We start from the raw sequence: 27,542 nt of genomic DNA, 5'->3' as shown, positions 1-27,542 counted from the left end.
CATATAGTGTGAGAGAAAGAGAGAAGATATTTAGAAACACAGTGTATATATTGACCAAGAGACTAACATCGGTCTAGCAGATTTTCATTGATAAGATGTATAGATAAATTCACTCTCCCATGGCAGGCTTTAATAGTAGGGTGAACTAGAAGTCCTTTCCAATGGAAACCAAAAGAAAGAAATTCCCTTTATGAAACAAAAACACAAGCAACAGCAACTAAAATTGATTGGCAAGGATGCAGAGAAGTTGGAGTCCTCTCACACTGCTGGTGGGATATAAAATAGTATAGACGATAGAGAACAGTATGATTGTTCTTCAAAAAATGTTAACACTGGATCACCACATAGTTCATTATTTTCATTTCCGGGTATATACTCCAAATGTACTGACAGCAAAGTTTTGAGACATTGGAGCATCTCTTCACAACAGCCTTACAATAGTCAAAAAATAGGAATAAACCAAGTGCTGTAGTATACACATAATGGTGAAATATTATACAGCACAAGGCAGAGATGGATGGATTTGAAGATCTCATACTCAAACGGGCCTCACACAGAGACAAATATCATATGATTTCTACTTCTGTGGAGTTAGCTAAATTTATAGAGACAGAACTTAGAGTAGTGGGTGTCAGGGACTGAGAAGGTGGGAAATGGGGGCAGGGGGCTAGTGTTTAATAGGTAGAGGTTCATTTGAGGAAGATGAGGAAGAGCTGGAAATGGACAGTAGTGATGATGGGTATAAAACAACAGGAATGAGCCCAATGTCACCAAGCTGTATACTTAAAAGGGTTAAAATAAAAAGCCCATGTTCTGCATCTTTTAACACACTTTTACAAGTGATAAAGAAAGGGAAGGAAGTGCCATGTGGCTGAGAGCCCTCCGCTGTCAGCCGCCATTTCTCAGGGAGACACAATCTGGGAGGACTCACTGCAACCTTAGCCTATCCCCTTGGGACTCTTTGTGAAATGGGACTCAGTGCTTTCCTGTGTTCCACATTTTACAGTGTCGGCTTGCTCTCTCTGACCCTGGAGGGGTGGGTGCACGGCCAGCTCTCCTGAACACATTCTTTTTCCTGCACACAATCTCAAAACCCGATTAAGTACGTCCAGACTTGGAGGCTCCTAGGGGAGGACAGATGATGATGGCCATCAATCACAGAGACAGGTCATGAGACAGCATCAGTGGGGGGGCGGCATCACCTTCAGAGGGAATCAGTGGAACCAGGGAAAATGCTGGAAGCACACTCTGGCAGGAAAGAGCAGTGTGGAGCTCTGAAGAGAACAGGAGCAGTCAGCATATTGGAATTTCCAGAGGTTTTCCAAGACTCCAGTGCTGGTTATATTTAATCTTACTTTAAATGTCTGCTTTTCCCATACTTCTTTAAAATTATAATTATATAATTGTTATATTATTGACACATATTAACTGAACAAATTAATGGGTTCTCATTGGCATACATACCTACAAACATACATCATGCTTTCATCATGAGTATTCCCTAAGGACTGTCTTAGCCGAAACAGTTCTCCCTAGGGAGGAGAGAAATTCATTTCACTTGGTCAGGAGCAGCAGGCATCACACAAGTACCTTAGCTGTGGCTGGCAGCTAGCCAAACTGGAAACTGCTGTCCCCTATGAAGAGCTAACAGACCTCAGAGTTGCACTTTTCAAGGACCTTTTTATTATTATTATTTTATATGTATGAATGTATTGCCTGCGTGTATGTGAGTGCACCCATGTCGTGCAATGCTGCCAGATCAGAAGAGGGCTTCGGATTCCCCCTGGAACTGGAATTAATGACAGTTTGTAGCCACCATGTGGGTGCTGGGAATTGAACCCGGGTCCTCTCTGCAAGAGTAGTCAGTGCTCTTAACTGCTGAGCCATCGCTCCAGCCCTTCAATAACCTTTTAAGAAACAAGGAAACCCTGTTTATCATCCTCCTTGCTATGTAACCACCATGTACCCGAGAAGGAGAGGGTGCTCCACATCAGGTGTGTAAGAGTGCTTGCAGACCCCTGCCAATGTGTATTGACTATAGTTTTCAACCTGCAGAGCTTCCTGAAAAACCCATTTTCAGCTGGGGCAGTTTGAAAGAGCAAACTTTGTGCTGAATGTCTGGGCCAGTTTGACTGATAGATAGGACTCAACTTTATTATGCTGGGGAATTTGTGGCTGACAAAGTGACTAACCAGTGAGGACAGACTTACTTGTGGGCAAGTGTAATCGGGCAAAGCAATGTTTCCAGGTGCAAACTATGAGTGCAAGTATTCCACACTGAGAACACGCTCCCCAACCTTTGCTTCTTGTGACTTTTGTTAAGGATGAACCTTAGGACTTATTCCTTAGACTTCTAGTATTTCTGACCTACAAATTTGTAGCTAGGATCTGAGTCTAGCGCTCTTGAGGTCCCCAATATCTCTTTCTTGCTCACTGTTCTCTCTCTTTTAGACACACAGAGAGATAAATTTCTCAGTGATAAATCAGACTGCCCAGGTTAAAAACCTATATCCTTGGGCTTGAAGGTTGGCCAAGGGGCAGCTCTTGGGGGTTAAAGAGCTCTGGTATAGCACAGAAGCCCCCTGCAGTGCTGGTCAGAGGTGGATCTGTTCTGTTCCATTGTCTGGGAACCCATGAGCAGTTTAGCTGAAGTTGCTTCCAGCTTCCCCCATTGGTCCCGTTAATTCATCCCACATGTTTCCTCCACTGCCTGGTAAAAGAAACTCCAGTGTCAGGTTGTGCTGGAGATCAACGCAGAGTAGCTTCCCCCTGACATGTCTGTGATCCTGGGCAGATGTGTGCCTGGGGCAGGGCGGCATGACCAGCCAGCCACAGAGTCTGTGTTTGTCAGAGAGGATGGAGTGTGGTGTGGGGTGAGAAGCTGAGGCAAGGCCTCTGGCAGGGCACTCTGGTGTGGAGCCCTCCAGCAGAGACAAGAAAGACCAGTCTGTCAGATTATCAGGCTTCCCTCTCTGGTGCTGTGACTACATGACTGTTGCTTTATATGCTCAGTACTCTGCTCACACCAACTTACACGGTTGGTAATGCCCTCACTTTCATTTTACCAGCAAGGAAATGGATTCAGAGAAGTCAGGGAACTTGCTTAAAATCACTCAGCAAATAAATGGCGAGGTCTGCTCTTGAACTTGGTGTTGAGCAGGTTGTGGGCTTTTTTCCCTCCTGGGGGAGTGACATGATAACTGCAGGTTGGTTCTGCAGAGCAGGTAGAAGGGCGTGGTAAGGGTAGGAGGGTGGCCGGGTGCAGACAAAGTGCCCAGAATTAGTTCTGACACCCACTCCCTAATGACCACCCCCCTCCCATCTTATCTGGTGCACAAGGGCTCACAGGCTCTGAGGGTCCATTGAATACTCTACAACTTGGATCATTTGCTTTTTAAACTTTCACTCCAATGTAAAATTCTTTATGTTTTGTGCTTCCCTGCAAATACTGATGCCAGTTCTCCCTCCCTCCCAGCACCCAGCCTAAGCAGCTCCACCCCCTAGGCAAGGAGAATGCAGATGGTAGGCCTGTGGGGACCTCTGCCTAGATTCTGCTGGGAACTCCTTATTTACCTGATCTCACATCAAGTTCCCACGTAATGTCCAAAGCCCAATAAGGTGTCAGTGTCATTGAGAAGCCTTTCTTACTGTAAATCTGTGCTTGACCATCCTATGGAAAATTCATCTTGCTACTGCTGCAATTCAAACCTGATTCTGGAGCTATGATGTTTTGAGCTCACCGCTAGTTTACAAGTCTGCCTTTTGTCCACATATGTGGGTCTTCTGGATGTGGAGCTCATGGGTTTAACACCCTTGACTTAATAGTGTCTAATATATATGATACAGTAACTTGTTTAGTGACTCAGTTAGTGTTTGTGAGGATAGCAAGAAGAGCAAGGAAGAAAGGAAAGAAGGAAGGAAGGAGGAAGGAAGGAGGAAGGAAGGAGAAAGGAAGGAGGAAGGAAGGAAGGAGGAAGGAAGAAAGGAGAATGGAAGGAAGGAGGAAGGAGGAAGGAAGAAAGGAAGGAAGGAGGGTGGAAGGAGGAAGGAAGGAAGGAGGAAGGAAATCTTCAATATTCATATGTACTACTGAAGAAAATTGTACCACTGTCTGATGGGGTTTTGTTTACGTCTGCTCACTTCTCAAGCTCCCCACTGTGCATATGTATGTGTATGCTAATACACACACACACATACACACACATATGCACACACACAGCCATAACTTCATATTTTAAGTCAAACAATCAATTTAATAGCCTTCATTTCCCTTTAAAACCTAGAGAAAAAGAATGAAGACCCCTTTAATTTCTCTGGAATGAAAGTCATGATTAACATTTCAATCTTGTGTGTTGAGTATGTAAAACAGTAATAAAATTTTCAAAGCTGGCTTCTTAAAGCAGCTCCAAATCTTTTTCCCTGTTGCTTATTTACAAGAAACTGTTGAAACCACAATGGAAAAAAATTCATGGATCAGAAATTGTGCTAGCTGTGAGCACACATGGTCATCCTCACAGGCCAGTTCTGCATGCTCAGACAGGTTCAGGGGTGGTAGTTCCCGTGTTGTCATTTGAATTCAACTATCCCATCCTACCCTCCCAAACATTGCTTAGCCCATAACAATAGATTCAATAGTTGTTCAACAAATGGCTTTTGAACTTTGGCTGTTATGTAGATTGGTCTTAAATTCTACAGCTGTGGTAAGACAGATGTGGTCATTGGCTTTAGGAAATTTTTATTATGTGCAGAGAGAAAGCAATGGAAACATGGAAGGAAGTGATTATACACAACAATTAGGAAAAGTGTTGTTCAGAAAATTGCCTGGGAGCTGTAGTAAAGACTCACTGATACAGGCAAATGCTCCCAGATAAGGTGAGGGGAGACAACTGTCTTGGTGAAGGGTGGGGGACAAGGGAAAGGGGGCTTAAGACAGCAGGGATAGCCTATGCAAAGAGCCCAGAATATCAAAGTGAATAGTGTATTTTAGAACTCAGCAGAAGGCCAGCAAGGCAAGGCTGTGACCACTTGAGAAAAGCTAAGAATCACAAAGTAAAAGCAATGCACAAAGTGAGGTAGAGAAGGACACAGGGAGCAGCTTGTGGCTTCCTGGGCAGGATATGAAGATGAATTTCATGCGAAGGTTGGTTAAAAGGCATTGAGGGTTCTAAGCCAAGGATTACCTGGTCCAGTTTATATGCTGAGAGTCTCTGTGGCAAGTGGCCTTCCGAGAGGCCAGAGTAAAAGCAAAGACATGGCTTAAAAGACAAGGACATTTGTCCCAGTTCAAGATACTGCTGGACTACAGTGATGGCTGCAGAGGAAGAGAAACGGATGCATTTGCCTGTAGACAATAATAATTACAGCCCATTGCTCCTGGTGCCTCTTCTGTTGTGAGCACTTTACCTACAATCACATCTTTAATTCTCATGACACTCCCACAAAGCCAGTTCCATGCATTACTTTATTTAGAGTTCAGGAAACTGTGACCTAGAGAAGTTAAATCATTTGCCAGAGTCATACCACCTAGGTAACTGAGGAACAAGGATTTAAATTCAGACAGGCTGTCTCCACAACTAAGGAATAGATTGTGCCTGAAGAGAGGAGATGATGCCAGATTAGAGGAACAGCTGTCCCCACTGACTAACTCCAATGATAGGTGGAACATGGTAATAAAGGAGATGAATCACAGAGCCCCTGAAGGTTGTGACGTGGGCACAGTGGGCTGTGATAGAGACGGCATCAGTTTGTCTTTGTCTTGGCATTTACCAAGTAAGTGCTTTGAAGAGCTCTTTTGCCACTTGTGTGGCATAAGAGAACCCATTGTAATCCTGTTTGATCTAAGCAAGCAGACAGGGGTTTCCCAGTCAGTGTTGGTATGTATACGTGTAATGTGAAGACTTCACTGGAATGCCACAGAGATTATGATCCTGCCCTTTCACTCTCCCAGGGATATTAGGAGCAGCAAATAAGATAATGAGACACAGCTTGCAGAATGGGAAGCCAGAAGGCTCACGCTGGCTGGCCCTTTGTCTCTGGACCCTAGTGGGAAGTCAGCTAATGTCACTGAGCATCAGTTTCCCCACTGGAAGGAAACTAGGAGTCAATTCTCTCTTTATGACTGCAGTGAGATGCTACAAAGCGGTGAAGATCATTCATGAGTGTTACACCTTGGAGATCACTGGGCATTTCAAAAACATACAGGCCTGGGGCTGGAGAGATGGCTCAACAGTTAAGAACACTGGTTGTTCTTGCAGAAGACCCAGGTTCGAATCCCAGTACCCACATGACAGCTAACAACTGTCTGTAACTCCAATTCCAGGGGGATCGCATGGTCTCTTCTGTCCTCCGTGGGCCTTGCACAACATGGGTGCGCTAATCTACATGCAGGCAATACATGCATACACATAAAATAAAAATAATAAATAAAATATTTTTAAAAACTATACAGGCCTAACAGCATACCAGACAGGAAGTGGGTTTGACAAGGAGGCTATGCCATCCAGACATAATTTTCATTGATAAACATGTGATCAAATGGCGATCTCAAATCAAAATCAGTACTCCAGATGATATTAGGTCTGTTCTGTCTTGTGGGCTGTGGTCACCAGGGACCTTTAAATTGTCCACATTCAGAATAGTACAATAATTGAAGTGGCTAAAGCCTGTTCAGAACAAAAGTATTTAAAACACCAAGAGGAGCTAGAGATAGACCAAGGGAATAAGAAGAGTAAAAGCAGGGAAAATTCTCTGGTTTTTTTCCTCGTGTCTTATCACTGAGATTATCCACCAGCTCCTCAATCCCAATATTTTTCTTCCTATCTGTAGGCAATGTCTGAAATAAATGTAAAAAGCCTAGAATGTTGATGTTTACATCAATATTACAATATTACTTTTCAATCTTGCCTGTAAGTTTTCTTTCTTGTCTTTTCAGAGACTGTTTCAATGCTCGGCCCTGGAAGAATCAAGACTGGGAGGTGGGTAGGGAGGCTCTAGAGAAGATAGAAGGCAGAATTCAGAGGAGACAAGAGGCAGGGATGCTGCGGAATGTGTGCCTTATGCCCTTTCCAATCTCACATCTGGGCTTGGGGGTCACTCCTGCACCCACTGTGGATGACCAAGTTGAAAGGAAGACAAACATCAGAAAATAAAGCTTGCACAAGAGGACTCCAGCATTTCATCCCATGCACCCTTGCAGTGCTGCCCCAAGTTAACCTTGAAACAAGGCAGCAGGCTTAGCGGAGCATTATTTCAAAGTTTCATAATCTCCTATTTGACAGCAGCTGGTGGTAGTAAGTGGAGCGTCTACTGGATCCGATTATGTAACAGATGGTTCTGTTTTCAAATTTTCTCCAACTGTTCAGATGCTTTTGCGCTAGATTCATATTTCCCATCTGATGCTACCCCCTGGGGCCAAGCTTTAATCTGGGTTCTAGTTTGTAAGGTCTTTTTTTTTTTTTCCTCTTCCTTCTTAAATCTTCCACTAGAAAGAGAATTCCCAAACACCACCAGTCATCCTCAGGGCCTGAACAATGACTGCACATGAATACAGGGGGATTGTTCTCTGGGGCAGGTCTTGCTTCAACCAAATCTCCTGCGAGAGGTGGACTCAATATGCTTTACTTGGAGAAACCTCAAAATCCAGCTTCAATGACCTTGAGACCGAACAGCATGTTCCTTTCCTCAGGCAGCATATGTTAACACATCAAAATGCTTAGTAGCAAATTAAAGCTCCTTTAGTAGAGAATAAAGGCCCTAAGTAACTGTGTTAGTGGCCCATTATTCGTCTCTAATTGTGTCACCTCACTCCTCAGTGGGGTTTTCCGTTCATTATTTCTAGGTCTCTTTCCCAGTCTTGTGCATTGATGGTCTCCTCATTATTCTTCTCCACGCCAGCTGCCTACAGCTGTCAGCCACCCACTCCACCCTGGCTTTTCTGGTGTTTTCATCTTCCTGCCAGCATTATGAGACTTAATTTATAACAAGAAAATTCTGTAGACCTCCTTTTCTTTTTGAATTTATGGTTTCTTTCGCCGTTTAAAAACCTCCTTGATTTTTCAAGCACCTGTTTCCCAGGACTTCTTTTGTCAAGGCTGCCTTTTCTTTGCCAGAGTGCACGATCCCACTGGATGCAGGAAGGAGAAGAAAAGCCTGGGAAGGTTGAGTGTTCTGGAGGTAGAGCAGTGGGGAGGAGGAACGTATGGTGTGGGAGACCCAGTCCTAAGCCACTGTGTGGCAAACCAACTGCCATTCTCATAGAAAACAGGAGGGAGGGTGACTTCTTAAGCCATGAGACAATGAAGCTGGCACCTGGCAGTTTTGCATAGCAGCCGTCTTCAGAAGCTGAGAGACTGGGGCCGCTCATTTCACATCTCTAAGACCTTTTTTGTCATCTGATGAGGAAGACTTGCAGTAATGGCTACTACAATAATTTCTACTACTGTTGAGGGACCATTGTAAGAAAAAGACCCCTTCACTTAAGCTTTTTTTGTCCTAGTTTTAATCCTTTGAGTATAAATGTCCAGGAACTTGTACCGCTGATGGTTTTGATGTAATGATTACCACATAAAGGCTTATGCCTGTCATCATAGAAAATGGGCAGTATTTTAGATTTTCTGATTTTTATTTTATTCCCTGTGTTTATTTCTGTGTAAAGACAAAATGTTATTAAGCAGAATTAGTCTTAAAATATATTGTACCTATGTGGAAAAAATTCTTTACTTATTATTTCTATTTTATATGTATTAGTGTTTTGCCTGCATGTGTGTAAGTGCACCCATGTCATACAGTGCCCGCAGAGGCCAGAAGAGGGTGTTGGATCCCCTGGAACTGGAGTTACAGATTGTTGTTAGCTGCCATGTAGGTGCTGGGAATTGATCCCACGTCCTCTGGAAGAATAGCAAGCGTTCTTAACCACTGAGCCATCTCTCCAGCCTCTGTGTTGGTCAGAATGCTGGGAATCAAACCCGGGTTCTTTGCAAAGAATAATCAGTGCTCTTAATTGCTGAGCCATCTCTCCAGTCCCTATTCCTGAACTTTTAGACAGTCTTGATTAGACATTTCAACTTTTTCTCAAAATGTAGAACAGACTGCTAAGGTAAACTTACAAGTTTACTCCTGTACCAGACCACAGCCTGGAGAGAACTCCCTCTTTACTTTGCCAGGCTGACTCAGAAGTTGAAACTATTCTTCATGAGAGATGGCCATGAGGTTGGTAAATCTTGGGGACAAGCATCATGTTTATATGATCCAAATTCCCTACCACTACTCCAATATGGAGAGTTTCTCTTCCTTGTATTATTATTAAAAATTTAATGTCCTTTGATCCATCTACTGCAGATGCTATGGAAATAAGCATCTACAACTTTGCAGTTCGGGAAACTTACTAATAACTCTATTTCTGGGCAGATAGCTTTCTGAACATTCTGGAATTTCATAACTCTTAAGTCATACCATGATATATGTCTGTAGAAACCTCTCCCTAAAATAGAAATACTGTTATAGATCCCACAGTATTAATATTTTAAAGAGTCGATAAATGAGTAAAAATGCAATTTAGTTATTAAAGTTTTACAAATTCTGTCCATGCTTCTTAGCCACCAGTTACATGCTCAGAACTCATTTTCCCACTGCATGTAATGTGTGCTCTATTGATGGCTTCCTCAGTCTGTTTAAGATGGCATTTCAGGGAATTAAATGAGTTGGATCTTGGATGTGTAGCAAAGTACCTTTCCTAATGAGTAATTTTAAAGAATAGTGCTTCAGACAGGTTTCTTCGGCTATAGGGAATAGTTGCAAAGAGCAGTTGAATTATAACACTTTTTTATGGGCCTGTCTTCTGCTGCTGTAACAGAAGTATACAGAAATAATAGGCTGGATAATTTATGAACAATAGAAGTTTAATTGGCTATGGCTCTGGAGGTTGGGAAGTTCAAGAGCGTGGTGCTGGGATTTGGAGATGACCTTTGTGCTTTGCTATGTGGCTGAGGAAATCTCACAGAAGTCATCCTTTCTATCAGGTATCAGGAGCCTTCTCCCTAATAACTAACTCATCCCATCATCATCACTGTGTTCATCTATTCATGGGGGAAGGGGTGGGCCTCATAGCCCACACATTGTTAAAATGGCAATAAATTTCAATCTAAATCTTGGAAGGGGCATTCAAACTTCCCTGGGTACTGGAATTAGAAAGCCACAAATTAAAGTAAGATCTGAGAAAACTCCTTTCATCTCTCACTGGATTGGATAAGAAGAATGACCTTTCAAGTTCCCATTTTGGTATATAGGTACTTTTTTTTTCTTTTTTCTCTCAGCTCTCTTCTCCTGGATGACACCATGTGCCCATGGTGGTTTGTGCCTGATAGCAAGACTGTAATTCTGTGCTATCAACCTGAAAGGCTGTGAGTGCATCGCCGATCTGTGTAATAACAGCTACCATGTACAGCTTTGCTTGTGATGTTTTTACATGATGGTGGTGGCAAACCTGAAGTACTGTGCTGTAGAAGGTAGAGGAACTTTATCAGGGCCTAAGAATTTTAGTTTAGGATGTGCTGAAGAAACCCAAAGGCCATCTGGCTGAGACTAAGTATATAGATAAATAAATTGTAGACGGTATGCTTTTTCATTTTGTACATTTAATTTTTGGTACTTTGAGCTTTAAAAGGGGCTTTATTTGGGGTTTAGCATTTGGGCTTTCATTTCACTGAGAATTGAATAATTACAGGGAATTCATGTTATGTAACATTGGGATAGTCTTCATTGTATTAGTTGGGTTCATTGTATAACCTCTGGCAAGCTCTACTGGAGCATGTGGCTGGGCATGATTAGAGATGGGAAATAAAATAGACAGTGAATCTTTGGCTTATGATGAAATTAACCATGGAGGTAATCAATGTCCTTTTCCAAGGCAGACACCCCTGAAGGTAGCAGCTTACCCCAGAGACCTGAAAGGATATCAACACTGGTAGGAATTGTGGATGGAGGCAGTCCCCTGTCGTGGACTGCCCAGGACTGAAGGGTTCCTGGCATAGGAAACTTGCAGCCCTAATATTGTAAGTCACAGGCACATCCCAGTCAAATAAGGTATCTCTTTTTTCAAAGAGAGAGCAGACTGGCTTCAACACAAGGCTAAACTTTTCCTTCTGGTAGAGAGGAAGCTGATGCAGAAGAAACTGGCTTATTTGTTTGCCACATACCCTCAATTGTCAGTAGCCTCTTGCTTCCTTGAAGGATGGCATCATCCTAAAAAGAAGATCCAGTGAAGATCCATAGACTGAGCCTATGGATGGGCTTCTTATATAATAACTGGCATTAAAACAGGGGAGGGAGCAGACATTAGTTGTTCTGCTGGAACTTAGGCTCAAAAGTTCTAAAACACTCTCCTGGTCAAAGAAAACACCAGGCCAGTCCGAATTCTGCTACAGATGTCAGTTTGTAAATTATGAGGCACAAAGAAATGTAATATTAATGTTTCAAGGTTCCATTACATGGTGAGTCTCATCTACTCAGATAAGCCAGATAGTTTCTTTAAGAAATTTTAAGTTTTATATATATGTGTGTGTGTGTGTGTGTGTGTGTGTGTGTGTGTGTGTGTGTGTGTGTGTGTGTGTGTGTGTGTGTGTGTGTGTGTGTACATGTGGGTATTATGCAAGTAAGTGCAAATGCCTCCAGATGCTAGTAAAGGGCATTGGTCCCCTGGAATTGAAGTTATAGGGGGTCGTGAGCCACCCGACATGGCTGCTGGGAATTCAGTGCAGGTCTTCTGCAAGAGCAATACACATTCTTAACTTCTGAGCTATCTCTCCTTAAGAACTTGTATTTTAGGAGAGACAAAAGTGCAAATACGCAAATTGAATGTAGCATGAGGTAATGTATGTATGCATGTGTATGTGTGCACACATACATATGTTTACACTAAAGAATATGTAAGGCAAATATATAAGTTATGTCAAAAGGATTTCTTCTATTTGAGGTTGATAGATATTTGTTAGATTTCAAAGATAAATAGGAGTTGCTGTGGGAGAGAAGACGGACAAGGCTGTTATAGGACATACTGATTACATCTGAATTTCAGATGTTTGAGAGGGCTTGGTGTACACGCTATGATTAGTATGCAAGTTTGAATGTGGGGAGCTGGAAAGACAACTCAGCGGTTAAGAACATTTGCTGTTTTTCCAGAGGACCCAGGTTTGATTCCCAGCACCCACGTGGCAGCTAACAACCATATGTAATCCTAGTTTCAGGGAATCTGTCACACTCTTCTGGCTTTTGCAGGGCATTGCATTCACATGGTGCACCTACATACATGCAGGCAATACACTCATACACATAAAACAAAAGAAAATAAAAATGAAAATGAATTTGAATGTGGGCCCTGAGAAATGGAATCAAAAGTACAGGTAGGAAATACAACACTGAAGACATTGCCTTCAAAGCTGTATAAATGAACTAAAGTAGTGGTTTAATTAAGTTTAGTTGATTTTTAATATTTTGAATGTTTTAACATTTAGCAATCAATGCCAACAATGAATACTTCATGTGCATTTAATATTTGGCAGGCACTCTTCCACATAGTATAAAACCATTTACTATATAAGAACTCTACAAGGAAGATTACTATCCTAGTCTATCTAGTCTGAACTGAGGTTCAGAGAAGACGGAAGACTTATTCAGTGTCATAGATGCCAAGGGGTGCACCTAAGTGGGAACGTGTATAGTCTATCCCCTGAACTACAATGCCATATTGCTGTTGATTGACTTAAAGGCAGAGTGGTATAAGGAGAGGCTGGAGAAGTTTCTGCCACATAGATCAGTGAAATCATTCAGGTGAGTGACAAAATATCCTGGGACAAGCAGAAATACTGGGAAGCAGGCACAGATAAATCTCAAAGCTGTTTAAAGGAATGAGGATAACAGGATTCTGTAAATCTTGAGAACAGAGAAAGAAAGATTGATGCTTACTTCAAAGGTTCTGGTTTGGGTGAACTGATGAGTAAGAGTGAGATTGTCCTGAACAAGAAATAGGATAGTTTGGTTTGGAGGGAAAATCAGAGTTCAGTTTTGACACTTTGAAGTACTCATAGTAGAACCGCAGTGGTGTGTGGGAGATGGTTGGAAGGAAAGACGGATTCAACAGAAAAGGAAGACATGGTTCCTAGTACCAAATGCATTGGGAAGGTCAAGTAAGGTAAGGCCTGTGGAGCCACAACTGGATCTATAAACACAGGGGTCACTGTGACCTTGACAAGAACAGAGTAAGTGGAGAGATGGCTGGAAGCCAGCCTGCCACCGTGATGAAAGGAGGAAGTGAAATCAGCAAGGGGTGGCCTAGATTTCCAAGAACTTGCTGGGAGAGGAGCATGAAAGAGCAGACATTACATGGAGATTTAGGGAAGACAGGAGACATTCTGCTTAATTTTTTCCCCTATTTTCTGACACGCAAGAATCAAAGGGACAGAAGAGCTCAAGATTTAGAACGAAGAGGGGCACTATTTATGGATCTAAGTGCCTGAGCAGAGCAAAGGGAGAGCTGACAAAGGGACAGGTGGAAAGATTCACTTTAGACGATGCTTCTTTTAAAATGGGAGGAAGGAAGATGTCTTCAGAGTTGGGTGTATTTGTAGTGGTGGGCAAGCAACTGAAAAGTTTTATAATATACTCTAAGAAGTGCTGGCAAAAGTCTTTTGTCCAAAGAGGACTAGAAGGCTGGAAAGCTAGAGGGAGACAACAGAAATTGGAACACTACTTTAGTAAACAGGCAGCAGAAGGTAAAACACATCCAAGGAGAAACCATTATGTACTAAGTATGGCACTAGATCCCAGTGCATAATAATAGTGGGGATAATCCACAAATAGCACATGGATTAGATCCTTTGGAAACTGTCTTCATAGATTCGATGCTTTATAAACATTTAAGTGACTAATTGCATTCTGCATATTATGGTCCAGGTTTTCATGCAGGTCCCTCCACTGATTCTTTCAATGAAGGAATGTATATATATGTATATAATATGTTTCTTTTGTATGGTATTGAATGTTGAACCCAGGGCCTCACATGTCAATGAATATGAGTTGGACTTTACATAGAGAAAAAACAACTTTATGTTAGAAGCAATCTTGTTTGCAATGCAAGTTCCTACTCTGAGGTTAAAGTCTAGCAATCTGAGTGTTCATCAGACTCTAGGTGACTTGATATTCACTCAAGTTCATGAGTCACCTCCATGGACCACAGAAGACATGGTACTGTCCTGATTCCACCCACTCTAGGGATCTTCCTCCCATTTTGATCTCAGTACTTATCCCAGACAGGCAGCAAATGTCTCTTAAATCACTGAACTCAGCCAAGGATGTGTTTATGTATGTGAGGGTGTGTGTCTGATGAAGAATAAAGTGGAAAGAGGAAGACCCGAGTAGGCGGAGCATTTATTTTTCATCTTCTCCATGGGAAGGACCTATGGACTGAGAGCAGGTAGGGAACTTGGAGTAAAAACGATACAGAGATGTCTTCTAGAACTAGAACTAGCCTTGGCAACAGCCCAGGTCAGGAATTTAGAACTTTATTTGGAACCACTGATCTTCTCATTTTAATAATTATTTTACAATTATAGTTACTTACTGAATGATTGCCATGAATCAACACCACATATTACATATTTAATCATATTAAATTGCCAGTCTAGTTTATTAAATCTGTTTTGAGAAAAAGAAAAAAAAGACAGTTAAATTGTTTCCTAAAGTCACCCAAACAATAAGCCATATGTGATTCAAAGATTTGTTTCTCTCTAGATTCTTAAAAGGCAGCCATAGCACCTAATACAAAAAAAAAAAAAAAGGTTGTTTTTTTTTTTGAGACAGGGTCTTACTATGTAACCCTGGCTGGCCTAGAACTTGTTTTGTAGACTAGGCTGGGCTCTAACTGGCAGATAACTGCCTTCCTCTGCCTCCAGAGAGCTGGGATCTCTAGGCCCAGCTGAGAAATTTTGTTTTCTTTGTGTGTGTGTCTGTGTGTGTGTGTCTGTGTATGTGTGTCTGTGGGTGACACAGAGTGTCACTATCAATTTAAACATTCACTCAGTCAATGGCTACTACATGTCTTAAGTGGAGACTTCCATCTTTCAGTTCATTTCATCCTCAAGCCTATACTGGGGGCCACTGGAGCTCAAGAACTGACAAGAACCTTCTGTGTGGCCATAGTTTGGGAGACTGAGAAGAAGTTGAAAGTGGTCCCTTATACTTCAGATCCCATAGACCATCAGTCTGAAATTTCTCTGAAAAGGTGACTGCTGGGGTGCTAGCAGCTTGAAACTTTCCAGAGCTTTCGATTCTCTGTTGGGCTGGAAATGTATTCAGGGCAAAGGGCTCAGGCTTTTTTCCCTTTGTGGTATTTGGCTATGGGAAGCTCAAATCCTAGCTCAGCCCTGGCAGGGCTGAGGACTGTATAAGTGAAAAATAGTGGAATGAAACCTCAGAACACGTTATGACCTTCAGGAAGGTTTGGTTTGGACAGGGTTCTAGAAATGGTCTAAGTTTTTTGGTTGCAGAATTTTTTTTTCCAGAATGAATTTTGAACTTCTTCAGAGGGCTGGCTGATCACCATCTCTGAGAGGCCTGTGAGGCCCTGGTGAGCCTTACGTTGCCCCTCCCTCTACCACCCAACAGTGGTATTGGCCTAAAAGAAGAATAATGTTAGATATTGTCATTAGATGAATGCTGTATAGCAGGAACTTGGCTAAAGGGTCTTATGACCGTCATTACACAGAGTTTTTCATAAGACTTAAGGAAGAAAGATGCTGCTATATACATCATATGAGGTGGAAATGAAAGTCATGGTGTTCAGTGTCTTGAGTTACAGGTTAATGGCAGCCTGGGATCTGACCAAGAGGATGTTTTCTCCTAGGACTTGGGTTCTGAACCACTGGTGGAGTACATTTCTCCTTTCTTCCTTTTATCTTCTCCTACTACTCTCTTCCCCTCCTCTCCCTTCTCTCTTCTTCTTTCCTGTCTTCTATTTTCTTCTCTCCCTCCTCCCTTCTCCTCCTTTCTTTTCTTCTTCTCTTCCCCCTTCTGAGCTTACTAGGGAAATTCATCCAGGGTTTTGAGTGTCTGCTGGGAACAATTTCTTATTCCAGCTCTCTAGAACAATTTAAGGATGCAGAAGACACACCAGTGTCAAATGGTGTCTTGGAAATGTCTACAAGGGAGTGAGACTGGAGACAGGTCAGTAAGACTCTTCCTCATCAGGCAGGCCTTTAAATTTAGTTTTGTTTAAAAGTAGTCCCTCTCTTCTTTGATTTCCAGATAAGGCCTTTGGCAACTTCTGATCTTTGATCCTAGTTAACTTAAAAATGAAATGAGTAAGGATACTGCTTGTGAGTTTTATGTGGCTTCTTGTTTGTGATTGCTGCTCCATGCTTGAGTTAAGACAATGTCGGATTAAATTGATTTAATTTGTTCAGAGATGGTAAAATGACCCAAACCAGGCCAATGAAAGTTTTCCCCTGTACTTTCTTCTTGGGACTAGTAACAAGCTTAGGACTGCCTATAGCCATCTTCTTCCTCCTATGTAATCAGTACCAGAAGTGCCATCCAAGAAGAGATGCCCAAGATTAAGGGAGCAGAAGCAAGGACTCCTGAAGAAAAGCATTGAAGTGCATGATCTAACTGTGCCTGAAACCAATATATTAGTTATTTGAGTCAATAAATTCCTAGTTTGATTTAAGCTGGTTTGAATTAGGTTTCAACCATCTGAAAATGAAAAACTCTAAGCAGATGCAAATATGGGATTTCGTGGGTTTGTCATGACCAGAAAATGGTGGTAGAGATGAGTCTGGGCAGGAACCTCTCTGTCTTGCTTACTATTTATACTTCCCATGAGTAGTGATGCTTGGCCCCTGATGTCTATTCAGTAAATATCTATTGAGTAGAATTAAGGTGGTGTCAGGCAACTTGCATCACACATCTTGTTACCTTAAGCTCAGAGAGCTATAGTGATGTATAAGCAACTTGCCACGTACCTGCCTACTTCCTTGTTTCCCTTTGGTTCTTAGAGCAGAGAAAGGAGGGTAAGATTGCTGGGTAAAATCAGAGATATGTGAAGAGGAAAAATCAGTAAATATTTGTTAAGCTAATAGTTCTGAAGTGAACAGAGTATTTCCTTAGGTAACCAGACACACTTATAATTTAGAAAAGTTATAAAAATACATATTTCTGAAAATATTTAAAATAAATTAGATACACATATATACATACAAGTGGAATGTATGATCCAATCTCAGTGGTTGACTGAGCTTAGCCGTTTATCAGGGACATTTACAAAGACATGACTTTTAAAATAAATGCATTTATTTTATTTATTTATTGTGTGTGTGTGTGTGTGTGTGTGTGTGTGTGTGTATGCACGCAACCACAAGCACACCATGGCACACACAGATGTCAGAGGACAGCTTTCGGGTGTCAGTTCTCACCTTCCACAATGTGAGTTTCAGGACTTGAACTCAGGTCCTCATACTGATTGGAAGTGCCTTTAACCACTAAGCCATGTCCCTGGCCTGGATATAACTTCTATTTTATCTTTAGACTAGCTTTATAAAATCAGACTTTATATAATGTAACTTTCTTTTTTAATTAAAATTCAATAATATTCAAAATATTTTAGTCTAAACTATAAAATAATAGCTACATTGAATATTTGTATAACCACTGTAAACCGAATAAATTATATTCTTTTTAAATTTAATTTAATTTTATTCATTTTATCTTATTTTTTTAGATTTAACCTGAAAGGTGAGTTAGGGTCCTGACCGAAAGAATTGAATGAGAAGGAGATGCCTCTTTTCCTTGTAGGAGAGATCCTTGAGGAATAGCAATTAAAGACCCAGTGTGCTTAAAAACATCTCTTCCAATTTGAAAATAGCTGAACTTCCTGAACCACTTTTGGAAACCAAGGTTTGGATGCATTTTCTGACTTTCATCCTTCCACTGTCAGCATTTGGAAGAGACACAAGGAACAATTAGCAAGAAAAAGAGATTGACTTATTAACAATCAGTGAATTTGGAGATGGGGAGACAGAAAGGCTAATGGTTGTAGCGTTTTAATTGTGCAAAGCCTCAGGAATTATGGAGTTGCCTAGAACCTAAGCTCTTCATACTTTTTCACTTGATCTCTGGCCAAGTAACTGCTGTAGAATAATTTAATATTCTCTGAGTTGTCAGTAATAAGGTTCGCAATGTGATAGTTAAGTGTGCCTGAAATTTTGATGAGAGCATTAATAATATCTCTTGTCAGTGACTTAACTCTAGTTAATAACTTCCTTGTGACTTCGTCAAATAGATTTTCTTGGGGATATTAATTTCCAAAGGTTTGTGGATGTCCTTCAGTTGTTAGCCAGTGACAGAAATAGCCATTTTGCTGTGGCGTGTTTTGAGGTTTTGCCCTTACTTCTAAGAAAAAGGGTGATAATTGTGTAAACCAACCAGTCATCTGTGTTTGGCATCAACTTTTAACCTAAAACTTGAAGTAATATTTTCTAAAAAGAATAGTTTCATGTAATTTCCATGATAACAGTATGCCAACACCAACTATTCTAAAATGGCAGCCTATTATTTTACAAGTTATGTAAGTCTAATAGAGAAAAAATTCTCTTACCACCTCTCTTTGGGAACAGCTTCTTAGAATTTTCCTGACTAATACAGGCTCATGTCAGTGTGCTCATTTCTCATCTCTGTAGCTCATGCCATGCAACCAATCCAAACCCACTTCCATCCCAGAGCCAACCCCAGGCTCCACAGTGAACTGTATTTGTATATGCTCTGTGGTGGGGAAGAAAAACTTGGGGTAAGGTTCACCAGGGAGTTGTTCACCAAATTCTAGAACTGCTGAGTAGCTGAGTGGTAGGGCAGCCTTTGGAGTTGGAAGGAAGCATTTGCTGAGATGAGGAGAGGAGAAGGAGGAAAAGGGAGGGAGGGAGGGAGAGAGAGAGAGAGAGAGAGAGAGAGAGAGAGAGAGAGAGAGAGAGAGGAGAGACAGAGAGGAGAGAGGAGAAGAGAGAGAGAGAGAGAGAGAGAGAGAGAGAGAGAGAGAAGAGACAGACAGAGACAGAGACAGAGACAGAATTGTTTATATATCAAACAATGTTCAATCAGAATTTTTCACTTCCTCTAGGCACCTAGAACCTTCAAGCTTGACTCGGAAATGGGGCTCCACACATATCTGTTGAATCAATGAGTGCTCTAAATAGGGTCAAACAGGGTTTGAATAAACTTATAGATGACTGGTGTGTAACTGGTTTGAAGGGGAATTAAATTTCCTTTAGGTTTTAGACTCTTCTCTACTTCCTTTTCTGTCTGCTTGCTCTTCTTCTGCCTATTTTAGTTATGTGAGTTATTGGAAAAAGACCCATGGCCTTTGAATCAAGAGAATATCATCCATTATTATGTAAAAAAGAGAAATATGTGTGTGTTTCTTGAAATTGTATCTTAAAAATGATAGAAAGTTAGACCAGTTAGACAAGGAGGCGGAGGAGGAGGGAGGGAAAGAAGGGGAGAAACTTTGTTTCTGATCTTCTAAAAGATCTTTTGAATTTATTTTTATTTTATATTTATGTTTTGCCTGCATGTATGTAAGTACACTCATATTGTGCCATGCCTGTGGAGGCTAGAAGAGGGATCCCCTGGAACTGAAGTTACAGATCTTTGTTAGCGGTCATGTGGGTGCTGGGAACTGAACCTGGGTCCTCTGTGAAAGCAGCCAGTGCTCTTAACCACCAAACCATCTCTTCAGCCCTTGCACCTGATGTCTTAAGGTCCCTTAAAAAACATGCATTTACTCATGGAACAAAAAGCTAAATTAAAGGAGGTCCTCACTTTGAGTTACATCACATGGGGAGAATGACATTTTTGGAGGTACAGACGGGCGGTATAAATGAATATATGCAAAGTGAAGGCTGTATGATATACATATATACTGTAGCCGGGAAATCAAGATAACCTTTTCCTCACACAAGGGAGATCTTTGCTTCCAGTTCTGGTTCCACTCCTGTTATGACTTGAACATGTAGGCTCGAGATTTGAGTGTGTGTCACTATTTGGAGAAGTTGTAGAAACTTAGGAGATGAAGCTAAGCTGCAGGAAATAGATCACAGGGTCTGGTCCCTGGAGTTTAGCCGTTTAATGTGAGTATCTCCAGTTACATCTGTATTCCTGCAAACAGCATACTTTTGCTCTTCTTTAGGCTGAAAATTTCCACTGTGTACATACATCACATTTTCTTTGACCATTCCTCTCTTGTTAAACATGTACCTTAGTTCCACAACTTAGCTGTTGTGAGTAGTGCTGTGGTAAACATGTTGTATAAGAATCTCTTTGATATGCTGACTTGGAGTCTTTTGGAATCATATGATATATTTATTTTTAATTTGGGGGGGAACCTTCGTACTAATTTCCATGGTAACTAGACAAGTTTACACGCCCAGCAGCAGTGTATAAGGGTCTACCCATTTCCTATTCTGAGCAAATATCAACTGTCTCATTTTAGCAATGTCTTCTGCTAGGTGCTAACCTAACTTACTTGTCCTTCCTTCCTCCCACAAATTTATACAGGCACCGTTTGCACTTTCTCATCCTATGTTCATTATTCTAACCCTCAGCACTGTCATCTCGACTCCTTTTCCCAAGTGATGCTCCCTTTAAGAGCACCATGTCCTCACAGTAACTAAAATCATTAGCCTAGGTTCTGCAAGTTTCCAATCCTCATTTTATTAGACTTTATACTTACAAACTTTATAGATGTCTTCTCTTCATTTGACACCACTTCAATGCTCATTTGAGAGTTTTTTTATTAGTTATCTTTGTCTATAAAGATAATCTCAATTAACTTTGTTTTTGGTCTGAGCCAGGGTTCAGACTGAAGCCTTAGTCCTGAATACCCCAGGACTCTTCCCCAGAGCGGTGTGCCTGCTCCTCTTTGTTTTCTTGGTTCTTTGCTTTGCTGTTCCTACCCTTCTCCACTTTCGCAAAATCTTCTTTGGAAATCCTTTCTCCTCTGACTCCTGAAGATGATGGTGCTCTTTCCTCAGGCCAGTTATCTTCCTCAATTTATGTTTATAGGTCAATTTAATTCACTCTTATGACTTTGCCTAAAACTTATATAGCTTGGTCATATAAAACTATATTTACTGAGCATCACATTTACATATTTAACTGTCTTCTCCCACACAGTTTTGAAATTAGTTTTCATGGGCTATATGCCTCCACCCTGTGAGGTTTATAAAGTCTACTCAGACCAGGAAAGCCTAAATAAAAGAATAATTCCAAAACAAACAAACAAAAAATAACCCCGTGGAAGCAAAACTAATGTGTTATGCAAAATACAGTATCATGTCAGTTTCATTACAAAAGTGTATTTATTATTTAAGAAAGTTCAGTTTGCAAATAACTGACAAAACCATAGCCAATCAAAACTGACATGAACTACAAATAATTTCAAAAATCAAAAAATTTTAAATCCTTTCAAAGTTTTGCTGCAAAAGTTATATTTAATGTGGGATGTGGGTACATTCTAATAGATTTGCTGTGATGTGGGATGGGGTTTCTAGAAATAAGAATGTTGAGCCTTTGAAGGTCTTAAAAGCAAGCCAGCCTCCTGCATTATCTCCACTGGGATATTCCACAGGCATCTACAGCTTGGCATACTCAAGTCTAGACTCTGCTCCTTCCCTCTCTGGCATCCCCTATTTTGGTTGGCAATGCCCAGTCATTCAGGCTGGGAGTCATTCTTGGCTTCTTTATCTTGTATGAGACTCTTTTTTCTCCCCCAATGAATTTGTTGTCACATGCTATTGATTTTCATGTAATTGTGTGTTAAATCTATTCTCTCCTTCCTGTTCTCTTGCACTTCAGCAGCTCACATCCTGGTCACTCTTCACCCCATTAGCTATTCTTTCTTTATGGTCATTTGAAAATCTAAACTAGGCCCTGTTACTCATGCATTAAAATGCTCTGGAGGGTTGATGATGATTATGGAAGAAAATCCGTGCTCCTAGCATGACAAAAACCAACAACAACCAACTAATCCTAGTGGCTAACTCTTACCTCTCTTAAGCTTCTCTTCCTACTTCTCCCCACCAGAAATGCACCTTTCTCCTTTCTCTATCTTGTTTTTGTTTAGTCTGTAAGATACACTTCAGATATGTTCAAAGAAGCCTTCTGAGAGCATCTCATATTTGTACAGAATTATGTCCCCTGTAACATCCAGCTCTTTCCTTGATCACAGACCTACAACACTGCATTAAACAATCCCTCCTATATATTTGTCTGTCCATTCATCAGATCACTGGTTTCCAGGGACGTGCTCATTCTTCTCTTCAAGTTCCCATTCCATTTTAAAAGCAGAAATCAGCCTTCTGCTATGGAGTGCCACATATTAATCGTTCTGGGAACCAAAGTCTTGACTGGGCTCTTGAACCCAGATACACCCAGTCTCAGAATCTGTCTAAAAAGTTCTTATCAAAGGATTTACCTGAGATTGAATGGGGAATGAATGAACATGATCTTTGGCATGGTGATCACAACGGTTTATATAACAATTCACACAAAAACAATTATCTATGATCTTGGAGAGTATTACAATATTACTGTCCAATTGTTCCTCACTAAGAATTTGATTTAAAAAATCCCCTTAGATATAGCTAGGGAATTGCCTATGCATGGGTCTAGTCTGAATTTTTCTAGTCCAGAGTTTCTCTTTTTCTCTCTCTCCCCTCCTTCCTTTCTTACCTTCCCTTCTCTCTTTCTCTTTCCGTTTCTCTGTAATTCTTTCTGTCTGTATTTTTGATTCTCAGATAACCCAGGCTGCGTTCACATCCCAAGTACTAGGATTTCAGGCATGTGCCATTACACCAGGTTTATGTGATACTGGAGATTCAACTCAGGGCTTTGCGCTCCTTAGTCAAGAACCTACTAACTGAACTGCATACTCATCTTGCTTTTCCTTATTTGTTTACTTTCTGATGATCCAGTTGTGAGATCCTATGCTATTATGTTCTTTGATATTTTATTCAAAAGCTATTCCCTCTGTGTTCCAAGGCCTCTAATAAAAATACTTTATTCTCTTCACCTAACCTTGCTCAAGTCCATATCTAAGTTTGAAATAGAGGTTTCTCCATCTCCACTTAAGGAGGTTGCGTTTCTCCAGCACTCCGAAGAATGCTGTCTGACAGTTCTTGATTTGCTGGGGTCTTTTCTTCCCCTTTCTCTGTACTACCATAGCAAAGAACAGACAATACAGATTTAAAAAGTGAATGAGGTGATTGATTTTTCTAATGATTCCTGAAGTAGGATTTCCAGACTGAAGAAAGAAGCAAATACAGAATCCCCAGCTAAATGTAAATTGTCAATGGATTATGTTTTCACTGTCATGTTTAGTATTTGGGACAGACACATATTGCTGATTTTCTGTTATTCAGCTATACCGGGTGTTCTATAGGTTCTCTGGCAGCACTACTGATGTTGTATTCAGACACATACACACTTGATGCACATGCTAAATAAGTAGGAAAATTTCTCACATCCACAAGGAAATGCCCTCATTCTCACTTTGAATAGAGACATGCCTTCCATTCTAGCTATAATGTGGAACCTATGTCTATGAAATATTTTCCTCAATTCTATGGTTAGAAAATAGTATCCTAGTTACCATGATGCCTACTATGTGGCAGAGACCCGGACTTTAGGGAAGTAGGGGGTGCTGGATTCTGTGGGAAATGGGAAGACATTTGCTTCATCTTGTAGAGGGTCCCAATATCCAGCTCTGGGATTTCCATCTGGGAAATCTAGGCATTGTTTTGAGAGTCATTATTTGTCTCAAAGATATACCAAATATCCCGATTTAATGAGAAAACTCCAGAAATTTAGTAGTTAATAACTACTTCAACTTTTTTTTGAGGCTAATGAAAACATATAAACATATACTATGTCTCAGGCCATGTACACTCTAGTTTGGTGGACTTTACTGGGGGTGTTCAGCTGGCTGCAGCTAGAATCCTTCCCTCTGTGACATAACAGTAAAGGGGATCCTTGGAAAAAATGATTTGGGAAGTTTCTGATGAAAATCAATTCTCAAGTTGGAAAGAAATACAAATGCCATTTTAATAAAGTAATCTTCACAAATTTCTTTCTTTTTTCCTGGGTTTCTGTCTCTGTAGATCCCCAGTAAAACAGGCAGCAGGACTGTGCTTCCTTGTCTCTGGAGAGGAACAAAGACAGCAAACACATACCTTTCCTGGCCTTGGTACTGAGACATACAGTATTCTAGGTGCTTAATCTAGAGCGTTTTGGGAGGACTGACCATGAGGAAAAAGAAAGAGTCCTCTCTCAGCCTTGAGAAATGATTCTAAGAGAATAGAAAGGGGGAGGAAGGGTGTGGTTTCTGTGAGCTGTAGATACTGCCCTTTTGTCTATCCTGACTCTCTGTGCCGTGGAAATGGCTGGATCTCAGAGGGGACAATGACAGGAAGCCAGGAACAAACGCTGGACTCCCCAGTGACAACACAGTCCTAGGAGCTAAAGGAATCATATGAAGATAAAATACTAATTAGAACTAACTAAATACTACAGTGAGTGGTGAACAAAGGAGCTTCCTTGTTTCTAGGTGAAGACGTAAACAGGAAAGGGCATCTGAGGAGGGGGAACCAGGAGATGGAGAGGAGGGCTAACCCAAAGGAAGGATATAAGAAAACCCATATGGAAGCCTAGTATCTTACAACCCAATTAAAAAAAGACAATAGGAGGAATGGAATGCTTGTGAAATGAAAGAAGAGGAGAGATTACAGGGGGGTTGTTAAAGGATTAAGCAAGGAGGGGAGTAGTGGGGAAGGAGGGTAGGAAGGGGTAGTAGGCAGATTAAGCAAAACTAAGAACCTGTGAAAAGGCCTTATGAAAACTCACTAGTTCATATGCTAATTTCAAAATACAACTTAAAAAAAATTCAAACAGAATTATCCTACACGAGTGGATACCACCCTGAGAAGACATGGGTTATATGGTGGTTTGATTGAAAATGTCTCCAAGTATTTGAACATTTTGTCCCTAGGTGGTGGTGCTATTTGGGGAGGTCTTAGAAGGTGTGGCTATCCTAGTGGAAGCACGTCACTGGGGGTGAGTTTAGAGAGTTCTTAAGCCTTGCCAGATCTCCAGTTGCTCTCTTGCTTCCTGTGCCTGCATGATGATGTGAGAGCTTAGCTTCTGCTGCTCCTGCTCCAGCCACCTCCAGCCACCATGCTTCCCTGCCATGACAAAGTGTAATTCCCCTGGAACCGTAAGCTCAAATGAACTCTTCCTTTTGTAAATTGCTTTGGTCAGTGTTTCTATCACAGCAACAGAAAAGTGACTAATAAAGGTTGTTAAATGAAAATCTCAGTGCAAAGCATGAAATATTTTCCTAGTAGCTACTGGTTAGGGAGACCATGGAAGGCTCCAAAACAACACAGGGTATTGGTATTGCCCTTGGTTACCCACCATACCTACATAATAAGAACCTATTGCTGAAGACACCACATACTTTGGCTGTAGGACAGAGAAGTCAATCTCAAATTGACTAGGAAATTCCTTCCCTGCTGGCCAACTTTCATAGTGCTGCTCAGGGAGAAAACACATCATTGTTCTTACCCAGCACTAGACCCTGAATGCTTCAATAGTCACCTACCAGGCAAGATGTGCCCATGGGTGCAAGAGTGACATGACTCTTGAGGAAGAACTAACCATTTTCTGATTGGATTTGAGGCATGCTCCACAGGAGGGAATTGCATACTTGGAACTGTAATCCTGGTTAAAATCCCATGGCTTGGGAGATCATAGACCAAGGATAAAACCTGCTATTGTTATTTTGCTAAATGGTCATGCTGTCAAATTGTCATCTAAATATTTATGCTTATACCCATGGATCTGGGTTATGCTCAACTTGGTTAAACAAGTTTATTTTAACAGTGGACAGTAGTCAACAGAGAGATGTATGACTAGTCAAAGTGCTGACAATAAGAGACTGAGTGCTCAACTCTAAACAGGATACCTCCATCAACTTCCTCCTCCACCAGAGGTCATGGAACATTTTGAAAGAGGAGGCAGAAAGAACCTAAGAGCTGGAGGATGGGAAGGAGTGCTGGGAAATGCTGTCTTCTAGACATGGCATGCTGTTGCACTCATGAACTGAAAGTAGCTGTGGTTACCTGCAGAAACATGCACAAGGTCAAGCTAGCCAAATCTCCAGGTCCTACCCCTACTGAGAAGCTATTGGCAGATGACCATTTCTGGGGGAGGGAGAAATATTATTTTTTGAGGATGCGGCCACCAGTGGGATTCCAATGCTCTAGTGGATGGGCCCACAGCCTTTCACATATGCTCAGCACTAACTGGATTTAGTGTATTATTAATGAAAAAGACATGAAGTTGGGAAGGAAATGTGTTGGGGTGAATATGGAAGGAGCTAGAGGAGGGAAATGGAGGCATATATGATCATATTTCATTATATATATGTAATTCTTAAGATTAAAGAAAAAAACATTCTAATAAAGGATTCCTGGATCCATCTAGTCCCAGATATGACAGGAGACCCCCAAATGACTAGTAGTAGTAGTAGTAGTAGTAGTAGTAGTAGTAGTAGTAGTAGTAATAGTAGTAATAGTATTGTCTTTTTGAGATAGGGTGTCCCTGCAGCCCCAGGTGGCCTGGAACTCACTATGTAGACCAGGCTGGCCTTGAACTCACAGAAATCTGCTGCCTCTGCCTCCCAAGTGCTGGGATTAAAGGCATGTGCCACGATACCCACCAAATGACTATTATTAAACATATCACAGCAAACTGCAAATATTTGGCTTTTAAGACACAAAAAAGTGAGAATATTCTCACCATAGCTGATATATCCTGAACAAATGAAATAATTTTGCTTTTCCTGGTGCTGGCTGCTCAGAGATTTCCTAGCCTGATATTTATTAGCATTTGATAAATGAACACATTTTGTCAGGGATGGATGTTTTTTCCACCCGTGGATAAAAAGAGAAACAGAAACTCTTGAATTATTTGCCACAATAAATTCCTGTGTCTTTGCCTAGAAAATCTTAAGTAACTATTACTGAATAACTCAGCTAGATATGACTTGTTAAACTCCTGACCTCCTGACATGGATGTTTCCACACACTCTGAAATAGTGTTGGCTATATTTAGTTCGAGATTATAGTGTAGTGCTTACAATAAGTCCTAATTGCAAAAGTATGACATAATCATAGTAATAGTTAATGCTAAAATATATGTAATAATAATTATTGTTTTACAAGTGAGGAAACAAAGGCACAAAGAGATTAAGTAACTCATTCAAAAACCTCATAGCTAAGCCATTCTCGAGTTATTGTATGAGAATAGAATTCAGTGTTCCTCAAAATACTGGATTATTTTGTCTCTCTTTGTTACAGCATCCTAACCTCACCCAGGCTCGCTGCTATACTTTTAGGATTTAAAAAAGTACAGCAGTAGAGAAGAGGCTCAACATGTCTTTGTTAAAT

This window comes from Nannospalax galili, unplaced genomic scaffold (genome assembly GCF_000622305.1).
Source record: "Nannospalax galili isolate Female #2095 unplaced genomic scaffold, S.galili_v1.0 scaffold415, whole genome shotgun sequence".
NCBI classification, from domain to species: Eukaryota; Metazoa; Chordata; class Mammalia; order Rodentia; family Spalacidae; genus Nannospalax; species Nannospalax galili.
The sequence above is the reverse complement of the archived record's forward strand: the minus strand, read 5'-3'. Positions refer to the sequence as shown.